The 11,834-nt window shown below is 50.5% G+C and overlaps 1 protein-coding gene across 1 annotated transcript in view; it reads left to right on the top strand.

Moving 5' to 3' along the window:
- The first annotated feature begins 45 nt into the window (after positions 1 to 45).
- Positions 46 to 11,834, top strand: part of PLEKHA7 (pleckstrin homology domain containing A7) — a 207,984-nt gene continuing 196,195 nt past the window's right edge. Inside the window, exon 1 of the mRNA XM_024731567.1 lies at positions 46 to 97. The gene's annotated coding sequence lies outside the window, so the exon portion shown is untranslated. The remainder of the gene's footprint in view (positions 98 to 11,834) is intronic.

Here is an 11,834-nt window from a genome sequence, read left to right as displayed (position 1 = left end):
TGGCCCAAGTTTGACCGGACTTTTCTCGCGTTTCCACAGACCTGCCCCGCGGCTGGGAGGAGGGCTTCACGGAGGAGGGCGCCAGTTACTTCATCGAGTGAGTGACGGGCGCGCCGCGCCTTCACCTGTGCCTCGGGGTCCGACCCGTTTCCCGCCGCGCCGCCGCCCCCCCCTCCTCCCGCGCGGGTCCGGCGAGTTGGCGCGCACTGCGCCGCGGCCGCACTCATGTGGGCTATTTTGTGCCTGAGTTGTGTGGCGGGCTCCAGGCGGAGGCGAGGCGGGGGCCGCATCTCCGCAGGGGGACCCGGGCGGGGGTCTGGTATCCGGCCCCATGCGGGCGCCGGGGCTTCAAACTGCGCCCGGGACGCGGCGATTGGGCGGGATTGGGGCGCTGGTGTGAGCGGTCGGACACACCTCCGCGCTGGGGTCTCGGGCTAAGCGGAGTCTGGCGGGTGCCGGGGCCGGGATGGCCCAGGGTGGGGAGAGCAGAAGTAGGGGTTCTGACTCGGGTCCAGCAACTGGGGTTGGGGAGGAGGAGGGGGTGGGGAAAGAGACGAATGGCATCTCGTCTGGGGGACTTCCTCTTCGGCCACGTTGTCCGGGATGGTGGTGGAAAATCGGCACCGCAGCCCCACTTCTCCAAAGCGCGGGCCTGCGGGGGAGCGATGGGGCTGGGGAGGGGAACCGGTCAGCCAATAGCATTCCTCGAACACTAGGTGTCTTCAGCTGGCGCTTTACCGGGGCTATCACTCCTGCCTCTGTTCGTCAATCACACTCCTGCCTCTTTTAGTCAGTGGCTTTTCCTCAGAAGCTCGGGAGCCTTGCCCCAGTCGTCAGGTACCCTAGACCTAGGTCTGTAGAAATGAAATCGAGGGGCAGTGAGTTAAGGCGCCGTCCTGACGCTAACACTAGTATAGTCTTTAATTTCCCTCTCTGGGCGTGTACCTGAGTTGCAGCGTTTCTCTGCAACCCTCTGCCTGCTCGCAGGTGAGCTCCATGAGGTCAGAAACTGCTTTTGATCCTTTGCCCCAGTGCCTGGCACAGAGTAGGCACTCGGTAAATGTTTGTTCACTGAATGAATAAACTAGGCAAAGGATAGAGGTTGGTGTATTTTGGGGGACTGAGTTAGAATTCCTTTCTTCACCAACTAAAACACTGCTAGTCAGTAGTGGAGCAGCATATTCGAAGCTCCGATGGTCCCAGAACATCCCAGAGCCTCTCTCCCGGTTTGGGCTCTGACAGATGGTTGAAATCCTGATGGATGAGATTTATAGAAATGAGCACTAGCCCTGTGACTGTGGTTCTGCTCTCCTACCTCACATTTGTATTTGAGAGAGAAGTTGGGGAGCTGGCTGGGACCTCAAACCTCTTGGTCAGTGGGCCTCTCTGGCTCATAACTGCATCCGTTGATGTTATTAGATTTCTCCTGTGTACCACACATTGTTGTAAGCATTGAGACTGCAGAAGTGAAGAGGCAGACACTGGTCGGCTGCTCAGGGAGCTTGCAATTGAGTGGGGGGCGGGGGATGGGGAGGAAGCAGAAAAATAAGGGAAAAAACAAACAGGAATAATGTCGGATAGTGGTAACTACTATGCAGAAAATTAAAATAAGATGATGTGATAAGTAACTGGGTGGTTTGGTTGGATTGGGAGGTTAGTGTTGGTGTTTCTGAATAGGTGACATTTAAGGTAAAATTTGAATGACGAGAAAGAGCCATCCTTGTGTAGATGAGGTGGCAGAGCATTTCCAGAAGAGAGAAACTGCCAGTGGAAGGGCTTTAAGGCACGAAAGAGCTTGGAGTTCAAGGAGCAGAAAGGCGGGTGTGTCTGGAATGTGGTGAACAAGGGAGAAGGTGGCAGGAGAAGAGGTTACAGACAAGAGAGAGCTGAATGGTACAGAGCTTTGTGAGCCAGGGTAAGGAGTGACACAAATGATTTACTTTTTATTTTTTTTTTGGCGGCTTGCAGGATCTTAGTTCCCCGACCAGGGATCGAACCTGGGTCCCGGCAGTGAAAGCTCTGAGTCCTAACCACTAGACCGGCAGGGAATTACCTGATTTACATTTTCAGAATGGTCTCTCTGCCTGTTCTACAGTGGGCTGTAGGTGGGCAACTGTAGGGATAGTAGTAGGAGGCTGTTGCTGTAGTCCAGGCAAGCATCATTGATGGCCTGCCTGAGGATGGTAGGTAGCATCGGAGCTGGAGAAAAGTGGTCAGATTCAGGCTTGGTGACTGGGTTGCACTCTGCGAGAGAAGGAAAAGGGTCAGAGATGACTCCCAGGGGCTTGAGCACCTGAGTGGATGGTGCTTATATTGAGATGGGAAGGCCGGGAGGAGCAGGTTTGGAGTGGGGGAGAGCGTGAGATCTTGTTGTGCTATGTTACATTGAGATGTGAATATATCAATTAGTCAGATGTGTGAATCTGAGCCCAGGAAAGAGAGAGGACTTGAGATATACATTTGGGTATTATAGGTGTTATTCAAGGCCACAGGATTAGATGAAATCACCTAAGAAAAGAGTGTAGACAGAAAAGATGACCTAAGCCTTGGGACAGAGCAGCATTTGGAGATTGGCAAAAGAGAAGGGCTGAGAAGGTAGGAGAAAATCCAGGAGAATGAGGGCTCCCAGAAGCCTGAAGGACAAATCCTGAGTGGAACAGGTGGAAGAGAGCACATGGGGTAAGGAAATGGAGTCAGTAAGTATAGGTGAATATTTCAGGTGGTTTTGTTACAGAGTGAAGTTGAGGAACTAGCTGAGAACTGGAGAGGATGTACATTTGGAGGGGGGTGTCTTTTTTTAGAGGGAGATTGTAGAGCGTGTTTTGTTTGGATGGGAATTATCCAGAAGAGATGGAGAAATAGATGATGCAGGAAAGAGATGGGACCATTACTGGAGTAGTGTTTCAGAGAAGGTAGGAGGGAAGGCATCCAGGGCTTAAGTCTCACTGGTCTCAGATGGGAACAGGGCATTTCATCCATTTGTGGAAAGGAAGGGGCTGAGTACCAGAGCTGATGTAAGGAGGCTGATAAGGTTGGTGAGGGGAGAGGTGGGTGTTCCTGTCTGATAGTTTCGGTCATTTTCATGAGGTACTAGGCAAAGTCTTGGGCTGGGGGACTTGAGGGATGTGTAGGACTCTATAGGCCATAGTCACAGCCTCCCAACCTTCCTGTCTTTTGCTGACTCTTCTATAGTAACTGTGTGTCAAGTCCCTGGTGATCATCTTACAGCAAGCTCTGGCTCCCTACACCCCCAGGGCCTTGGCTGTGTCCTCTCAGGCCTAGGGGAAAGCAGTATGTGACACAGTGTCCCCATGCTCAAAGGTGAACCATGTGGGGAAGCTGAGACCCTGTGGCCGCTGATTATATTTCCTACCTCCCGTGACAATTTCTTGAGAGACTTAAGGGTTTGGGAGTAATTGTTCTCCTTTTTCCTACATAAAAAATGTTTTGCTTCACTGTGCTTTCTTAGATTTGCTACGAGCATTTCTGAGTGTTCAATTTTTTTTTTTTTTTTTGGTCCTCCTCTAATAGGGCTCAGTTAGAGGGACAAAGCATTGGCACAGCTGCTTTTATTTTCCCCAGTGGATCCTCGGACCAGAGAGCTGTGTGAGGTTTTCAGGATGCATCAGTTGCTCCTGATATTTAGCAGGTGTTTGAATACTTTCCAGAGAAAAATTTCTTGAAGCAGAAAACCTTGAGCTAAGGCAGGTGGATTTTAGTTTTGATTTCTGCACTTTTGGTTCATTTTTGGATTAACTTGGGACAAAACATGGTTCCCCCAATTCTAGACTAGGTGATGCTGATATCTCCTAAGAAGACTTCCTGTACTTTAAAACTTCTTTACTTTCCCATGAGTCTCTTAGCCAGGTAACAAGTTATGATAATAATTGTGGGACTTCCCTGGTGGCGCAGTGGATGGGAGTCTGCCTGCCGATGCAGGGGACATGGGTTCGTGCCCCGGTCCGAGAGGATCCCACGTGCCGCGGAGTGGCTGGGCCTGTGAGCCATGGCTGCTGGGCCTGTGCCTCCAGAGCCTGTGCTCCACAGCGGGAGAGGCCACAACAGTGAGAGGCCCGCGTACCGCAAAAAAAAAAAAAAATTGTGATAATAGTGTCATTAACAGCAACAGCAATAATAGTAGTAGCGATTATGTAATAGCTTCATCTTTCTGAGTCCTTGGGGAATGCCAGGAACTGTTTTATAGCTATTATCTGACTAATTCTCACAACAACTTGATGAGGTAGGAACTGTTACTAGTCCCATTTTACTGATGTGGAATCTTGTATAATCCTGGGCATTCGGGCAGCAAAGGGCAGTTGGCTTTCTCCAGTACCTTTTCTTATCTGATCCTCTGACAGTCCCTAGAAGCAGCAGATCGGGGATTACCCATTTTTCAGATGATGAAACTCAGGTTCACGAGGGTTCAGTAATTTGGCCGAAGTGTTAGAGCTGGGACTAGACCGTAGGTCTTCATGGTCACCATGGTAGTGGTGGTGGCTCCTACCCCAGATCACAGGTGAGAGCCAGCGTTGATACTTGAAGGAGCCTTGTGTGCCATGTGCCACTGCTCCGAGTCAAGCTGACCAGGGCTCATGTGGCTGCACCTCTTCTTTGTTTTGCTGGGGATTGAAGTGCCTTGGAAGGGCAGCAGCCCTGGTGTCCTATGCTGTCTGGTGGTGGTGCGTGTCTCTGATTAGTAAGAAGTGGAAGACATTAATTTTTTTTTTTTTTTTGCACCGCATGGCTATCAAGAACTTAGTTTCCTGACCAGGGATCAAACCCGTACCCCCCTGCAGTTGGAAGCATGGAGCCCTAACCACTGGACCTCCAGGGAATTCCCCATTATTACTTAGTAAAAACAGTTTGGCAGACACAGCCTTTTCAAACATGAAACCCATAAAGGAAAAGTTCTAGAAGAGGCCTTGGGAGCTAGAGTGTTACAGTGGGCTGGGTTTCAGGGTTTCATGAAACCGTGTGGGTTGGGTTCTCCCTACAGCAGGCTTTGAATAGATCTTGAGTCAATAAGGAGGATGAATGGCAGAGAGGAGGGGTCTTGCCTTCTCTGAGACTTTGGTGCCCAGCCCAGCGCTGGGCACTGAGTAGGCATTTGGTATTTATTGAAGTAGATCGGGGGTATAGGGGAAACGGGGCAAGGTGAAGGAAGCAAAGCGGCCAGGAGCCACACCTGTCAAGGCTGGTGCCTGGCCCTCAGGCTTCTTGGATGTAGTTGCTTGGTGTCAAGAACAGCACTCAAAGTGGGAACCTGGCCTCCTTTGTCTTCTTCACCTTATAACCTCATGCTCTGCGTCTGGGGAACGGGACATCTGTTGGCCTTTGGACCAGGCCTCCCTCCCTCTCTGGTTGCCAGGCCTTGGTGTCTGCTGTGACTTGGCTCCAGGGTCCTGGTGGGAAACAGCTGATTGCACACGGTCTCTAACTTTAAGTCCCCCTCAGTTTTAGCTTTGGAGCCTTTCAGGCCATGCTGTGTAGGTGCCATTCTCTTTGTGGGTGCTGGAGTAAGGCTTGGAGTAAGGCCAGTTTCCCCTCCCCAGCCCTTTGGATCGCAGCAGATCCTGGGGCAGGACTGGCAACCTGATTTGCAGGACCCTGTGCAAAATGAAAGTAAAGGGTCTCTTGTTCAAAAAAAAAAAGTGCCATTAAAGGTATTAAAGTAGGGCTTCCCTGGTGGCGCAGTGGTTAAGAGTCCGCCTGCCAATGCAGGGGACACGGATTCGAGCCCTGGTTTGGAAAGATCCCACATGCCACGGAGCAACTAAGCCGTGAGCCACAACTACTGAGCCCGCGAGCCTAGAGGCTGTGCTCAGCAACAAGGGAAACCACCGCAGTGAGAAGCCCGCTTGCCCTAACTAGAGAAAGCCCGCACGCAGCAACGAAGACCCAATGCAGCCAAAAATAAATAAAATAAATAAATTAAAAAAAAAAGATATTAAAGTATAAAGCGCTTTCCTTTCTTCTGCTGGCTTTCCCTCAACTTGTTATGGCATTTCTATTTGCTATTTAATGTCATCCTAAGTTTAAAAAAATTAGAAATTTAAATTATTAGCATAAATCTTATGGTTCATCTCTGAACTGTGGAATACAAAGCTTTAAATGCAGACGTCAGGTCATTGACCTCATAGGCTGAATCACCACCATCATGTCTCACTCCGAGACACCACGGGGCGAGAGTGCCAGTGCTCAGGCCCCCTGGACAGGAGTGAGGAGCAGCAGTGCTGGGCAGGGCTTGGTGCTCCAGGGCGCTGGGAGTGGGCAGTTAAGGACGCATCTTATGGAGGCAGGGAGTGGAGACCAGGCATGAACCAAGGCTTCAAGCCTCCTTCAGAAGGATTAGTCCTCTGGAATAATGCTGAATATCTAGAGTGTGTGTGTTTTTTTATTCTAAAAACCCATCGTTCAGTCTGAAAGGGAGAGAAGAGGAGTTAGGGAGTGAAGGCTGAACCAGGGGTGACAGAATGTCCAGGTGGGGACCCCAGCTGGCCATAGGCACCAGGTGTAGAAGCCTGTGAATACTAGATGGCCCAGGAGGCTGCCCTCTTGAGGTTTAATTAAGCCATCACCCAAGGGACAGTCTTCCAGGGCACCCCAGGAAGAAATCTGTCCTGTCTGCCACATGTTCCTCCCCAGACAAATGTTGAACTTCATGGTAGTGAAATTTGTCTTGTAGCGTGCCAGCCTGCTAATTCGAGTATTTGTCATCTTTCTCATTGAGGTGTTGCTGGGAACAGCAGTCCCAGCAACTTTATTTCAAACCAGAAAGCAGCAGTTCCACAAAGAATTTCTGGGAAACTAGCAGCTTACATTTATTTAGAAGGGAAATTCTGAAACCTCTTGTTGTTGAAGGTTAAGAAAAGGTTCTCCCAGCTTGGCAAGCCTTGGCCTAATCCCACACTTTATATTTCATTTCCTGCTTGTTTTATCAAGGGTGAAAACTGGCTCATGGATTGAAATGTTAGGTTCTGTGCGAAAGGAACAAGAGTGGTGTTGTGTAGAGAGCCGGAGGGAGGACTGAGAGCCATGATTTGTGCCACGGTCTCAAAACCAACCTAGAAAAGATCTGGGAAAACCTCTTTAAGATGAATGGTGGCAAGTTGCTTCTTAAGGCTCTTTTTTTCAGAGAAAGGACAGTGGGTGGGTGGTGAGAATGCGACCCCTGATTTGCAGTGCAGTGCGTATGTGAAGACGGTGGGTGTAGGTATCATTCTCTTGATATTTACGGGAGTAAATTTTGGGCTTCCTAAATCGAGGACTTTGGGAAAAGGGGCTTACTTAAGAAAGCACTTCATGATGTGAACTATTTGGTGATTTAGTGAGGTGCTTACTCTAGTTTTCTGTGTCTTCAGAAAAGAGCATGGGTTTGAGTCTTTTTTGCTCAGTGTAAGACAGCAGCATCTCAGCAGACTGGCAGGGTGTCTTAAGTAAATACTGGCAGAGGGAAAAGTATGGGGGAATATGGTTCTATTTGTCTGTTGTTTTTAAGTGGCTGTCAAAACATTTATTTCTCAATTTTCACAGCAACGAAGACCCAACGCAGCCAAAAATAAATAAATAAATTAAAGACAAAACCCAAAAAAACCCACTGTATAACCTTGTCCAACAACAGCTATGCTGTTCCAAGGCCATGGGTACCTTGTCCAGGCTGTCGGGACCTGGGGACCAAGAGCCCTGGGTAATGAGGTGTGAAAACGGCTCCTGGTTTGTCTCTTTCCTGGGCATTTAGAGGGCTGCACAGATGTCTGATCCTTAATCTGGGTGGCCACCTGGTTATCGGCTCTGACAGCTGAAGGACAGACATTGTCTGTTGCTGCCTGGGCCACAGATGTCAACAGTAATAATCTCCTTGGTGCTTGATTGTTGAAAAACACGTACATTCTTTTTAGAAGCAGGTATTTTTATTATTGTCCTCATTTTACAGATCAAGCAAGCATTTGAGGCAGGGGGTGGGAGAAGGGTTAAAAGATCTTTTCAAGGCCAGAGCATCAGTGGAGGAGCTGGGACTTGAACCCGGGTCCTTTTGGCTACAAATTTGTGTACTGTTTCTGTCATGGTGCGAGGTGTCTTCTGGTTCCCATCGCGCCTTTCCTTCTGTCCTGAATCCTCCCTTTACAGTCTGTTCCCCAAAAATGGTCCTCTGTACCTTCCCTGATGACCCTGAGGCAGACGCCCCCTTGGGCCTCCCTCAGAAAGTCCCCCGCAGGATAGAAGAATGATGGGCAGGGTAGATGGTTCCCAGGCAGGGCAGTGGGTTGGGTCCCTGGTGCTCTGGGGAAGTAGATCCCCCGACCTCCCCCCAGATGTCAGCTGACCACAGCTTAGGGGCTGATGAGCCTCTTAAGCCTGCTTAGAGCCAGGCTGCCTCTTTCAAGGTTCTGCCAGGAGAGTGTTTCCATCGTCACAGTCAGTGTTCTCAGGGTTTTTCAGGGGCTTTTCCTGCCAAGGCAGAGCCCTCACCCTCTTGAGGTCTGACAGCGTGAGGTTAGCATATGCATTCTCTTCCAGGGGCTGCTGGCTACCTCCTGTGCTTCCTTGGAACACCGCAGCACGGGGAGGGGTTGGGGGGAGGTGGGCAGTGTGCTCGGAGGTTGAAGGGGGCAGAGATCCCATTCCAGCCCTGTGCCTGGGCCCAGGCTGCACAGCCTCTTGTGTTCTCTCCCCTTGAGTGAAGTGAGAGATGAGACTATCTCCGACCCGGGAGGTGTGGAAGCAGAGCAGTATTTTAGGTTAATGCAGTTACCTCTGCAATAAGGCTGTCTTCTCCAAACCGAGTTTGGAGAGGATAGGTTCTGTGTGTGTCCACAGATAGCACCTTGCTGGAGGAGCATTTAACCACAGGCTGACCACAGGCTGGATGGCTTTTGATCCAGGTTTCATCTGGACTCTGATGAACATCTACTATATGCCAGTCTCCCCACTGGGCGATGTGGAGAGGAATGGAGGTCACTGCCCTCCAGCAGTGCCCAGTCCAAGAGAGGAGAGGGATACTGGGCGGTTTCAGTGTGGGTGACTGGGGCTGGCAGCCTGAGGAGGGCGCCCTAGGGAACTTCAGAGGGTGAGTGTGAGGAAGGCCAGGCAGCTGTGGAGCAGAGTGGTGGGCAGCCGGAGGCAGGAGAGGCCAGTGGAGGAAATGCGAAGGAGCTGGGGCTGAGGGTATGTGTGTGCCTGTCTGCGTCCTGAAGAGGCTGGCACCGAGTTGAGTAGTAGGAACTTGACCTGGATACCGCACTTGACTAGTAGCTGGGCTTTAGAAGAGTGACGTAATTGGGGATTTTGCCTAGGGGTTCCCCAAATTCTACGTGTGAGGGGTGGTGCTGCGTGGGGGTTACAGAACACAGATTCTGGAGTCCGGGCGCCTGGGGTGAAATCTTGGCTCTGCTGCCAGCTTGGGCAGGTCACTTAAACCTCTCTGTGTCTTCATCTGTAAAATGGGGGCAGTGACTGTACTGGCAACTCAGAACAGTGCCTGGCAAATCGTTCATGGTATAATAACTAGCATTTAACTATTAACCATTGCCGCTCCCATAAAGGGAGCCTCCTCCTGTGGGGAAATGTGGCCCAATCAAAGGAGCTCGTTCTCTTGGGGGAAGTCTCCTGAGATCAGGCTAACAGGAGGCAGAATTGTGCTTTCTTGTTGAGACTTGTCTTTAAAAGGAAGCTGGGCACTACATGGTTGTTGCTAAATGTCAAAGAAATGATTCCTCGAAGCCCTGTCTGGCTGTGTCCAACCTGAGAGAAAATGAGTATTTTTCTTGTATTTGTGTTTGACACATTTTCCAAATGGGCTGTTTTGATTTCCTTCCCATCCACCCGCTGCCGCCGCCACCACCACCACCACCAGGGAGAGGGTTCCCAGGTGTTAGTATTAGTGTTTGCGCTGCCTGGCCGGGCATCTGAGCTCTTTGTTTTGGAAGCAATAACCCTGGTATCTGTCTCAAAACACTTGATGAGGGAGCAGGGAGGGTAGACACGAAGTAGAAGCTGTGTTCTGTGCTGAGGCATAACTTCTAGGGGGTGGACTGGGAATCAGCGTTATTACAGGCTCCATGGGTGATTCTTATGGACCCTGAAAATGAAAATGTCTTGGAGCTTCAGCTTCCCGATCTGTGCGGTGATGGCTGCGCTACTTTCCTCCCAAGTGTTATGTGAGAATTAAATGTGATGGCCCATCTGAAGCTCCTAGCATGCTGTTTAGCACATAGTAGGTGCTTAGGCCTCGTGAGCCCTTTCATTTAGAGAGGACGTCTGTCAGGATTCATTGGATGGAGCTTCGAGAAAGGCCTTGAGAGAGTGTCAGTGGGTATAGCTATCAGTAATGCCCAGCCCGTGACCCCAGTTAGATCCTGGAGAGCCAGGCTCCCTGGGACCTCTGGTTTCCTCCGTGGAGGCTGGGAATATGCTCTCCTCCCCTCTGCCCAGATGATGCTGTCAGCCCCCAAGTTGGCAGTGTGGCTGGTCTTTTGGGTGACCATTGAGTGGGGACTGTGTCTGCCTGAGGGGTGGGCTAGCCATTACGCATCTCAGAACCCCACGACCACTTAGAGATCCTCCTGAGGGCAGAGGAGGGGCTGGGGTGAGGGGAGGGTTGTTCTGAGTGATTGACATTGATAGCCAGAGCAGGCAAGCAGCCGCAACTAAGTTGAGAAATGGGAATGCTTCTTCCGTGTGGGAGAAGAATAAATGTATCCTGGCAGACAGTTGCGGTGATGAATCTTAGAGGAGTCTGGTGTTGCAGTCTTTCCTGAGCTGGTCCTGGGGAAGATGGGGTGGGGGCAGGATTGTGACTCAGTGCCGTGAACGGCTCACCGACTCCCTGGGGACAGTGTCAGGCACAGGGTCGCTGCTCAACCAAGTCAGTGTGGGTTTGTTGATCTGACGTTTGGCATGACCCTCTTGACACTGGCAGGCACACAAGGAGACAGGCTTGACTGGAGTTAGGAGTAAATTGGGGCTGTAAGCTGAAGGGGTGAGGAGGGACACAAAGTCAGTGGTCAGGGTCCCAGGGAGGGCAGATCATTCCCTTGCCTGCCCATGAACGTGTTTGGAAAGATTTCTCAACACATTTTGACCACATTTAGACACATGGATGCTGTGAAGCTAAGTATCTATAATCCCTGTACCCATTAATGTATTTCTAAGCAGCATTGGCGGTACCTGAAATTACATCCATTTGCCGAGGCTTTAAATAATTACATTCTTTTTTAGCCCTGGTGTGTAGGTGGGAGCTGGAGAGAGCTCGCTCCGCCTCTGCTTCGACTTTCCCCCGGCCCTCCTCACCTGAAAATGCATGGATGTGTTGGTGTGTTTGGCACCATATGGTTTCTAAAACTCTGGGCGGGTGATATTAGTTCTTTGGGGGAGGGAAGAATAATTGGCTTCCTAGTCTGTGAATGGATAGATACTTTAAATTAGAATCCAAAACACACTCTTTTTATTTCAAAAACTCCGTGTGTCTGAGGAGCACAGTGATTTAGGATATAATGATCGTGTTGTGCAGTGGCCTTGCTGGGCCTTTTGAGTCTCTGCTCCTTGGGGCAGGGAGGACCCGGTTGGTGCTGGATTGCCTCCTTGAGTTCGTGGAAGGGTTTGAGAATTCTTTTTTTCTTTAAGGCCTTTGTTGGATTTTCCGTGGTTTTCGGGTGCAGTAAGCTGAGTGCTGGGGCGGGGGGACTGGCACGGTGAGAAGCCAGTTGCTTTTGTTGAGTCCTCAGTGCTGGGGCGGGGGGACTGGCACGGTGAGAAGCCAGTTGCTTTTGTTGAGTCCTCATTTACTTGTTTGCTTTATAAATGTTGATCTGGTGCACGCTATGTGCGCTGTTCTA

Source organism: Neophocaena asiaeorientalis, unplaced genomic scaffold (genome assembly GCF_003031525.2).
Source record: "Neophocaena asiaeorientalis asiaeorientalis breed wild unplaced genomic scaffold, Neophocaena_asiaeorientalis_V1.1 scaffold571, whole genome shotgun sequence".
Lineage (NCBI taxonomy): Eukaryota > Metazoa > Chordata > Mammalia > Artiodactyla > Phocoenidae > Neophocaena > Neophocaena asiaeorientalis.
This window is presented reverse-complemented; position numbering and strand designations above follow the sequence as displayed.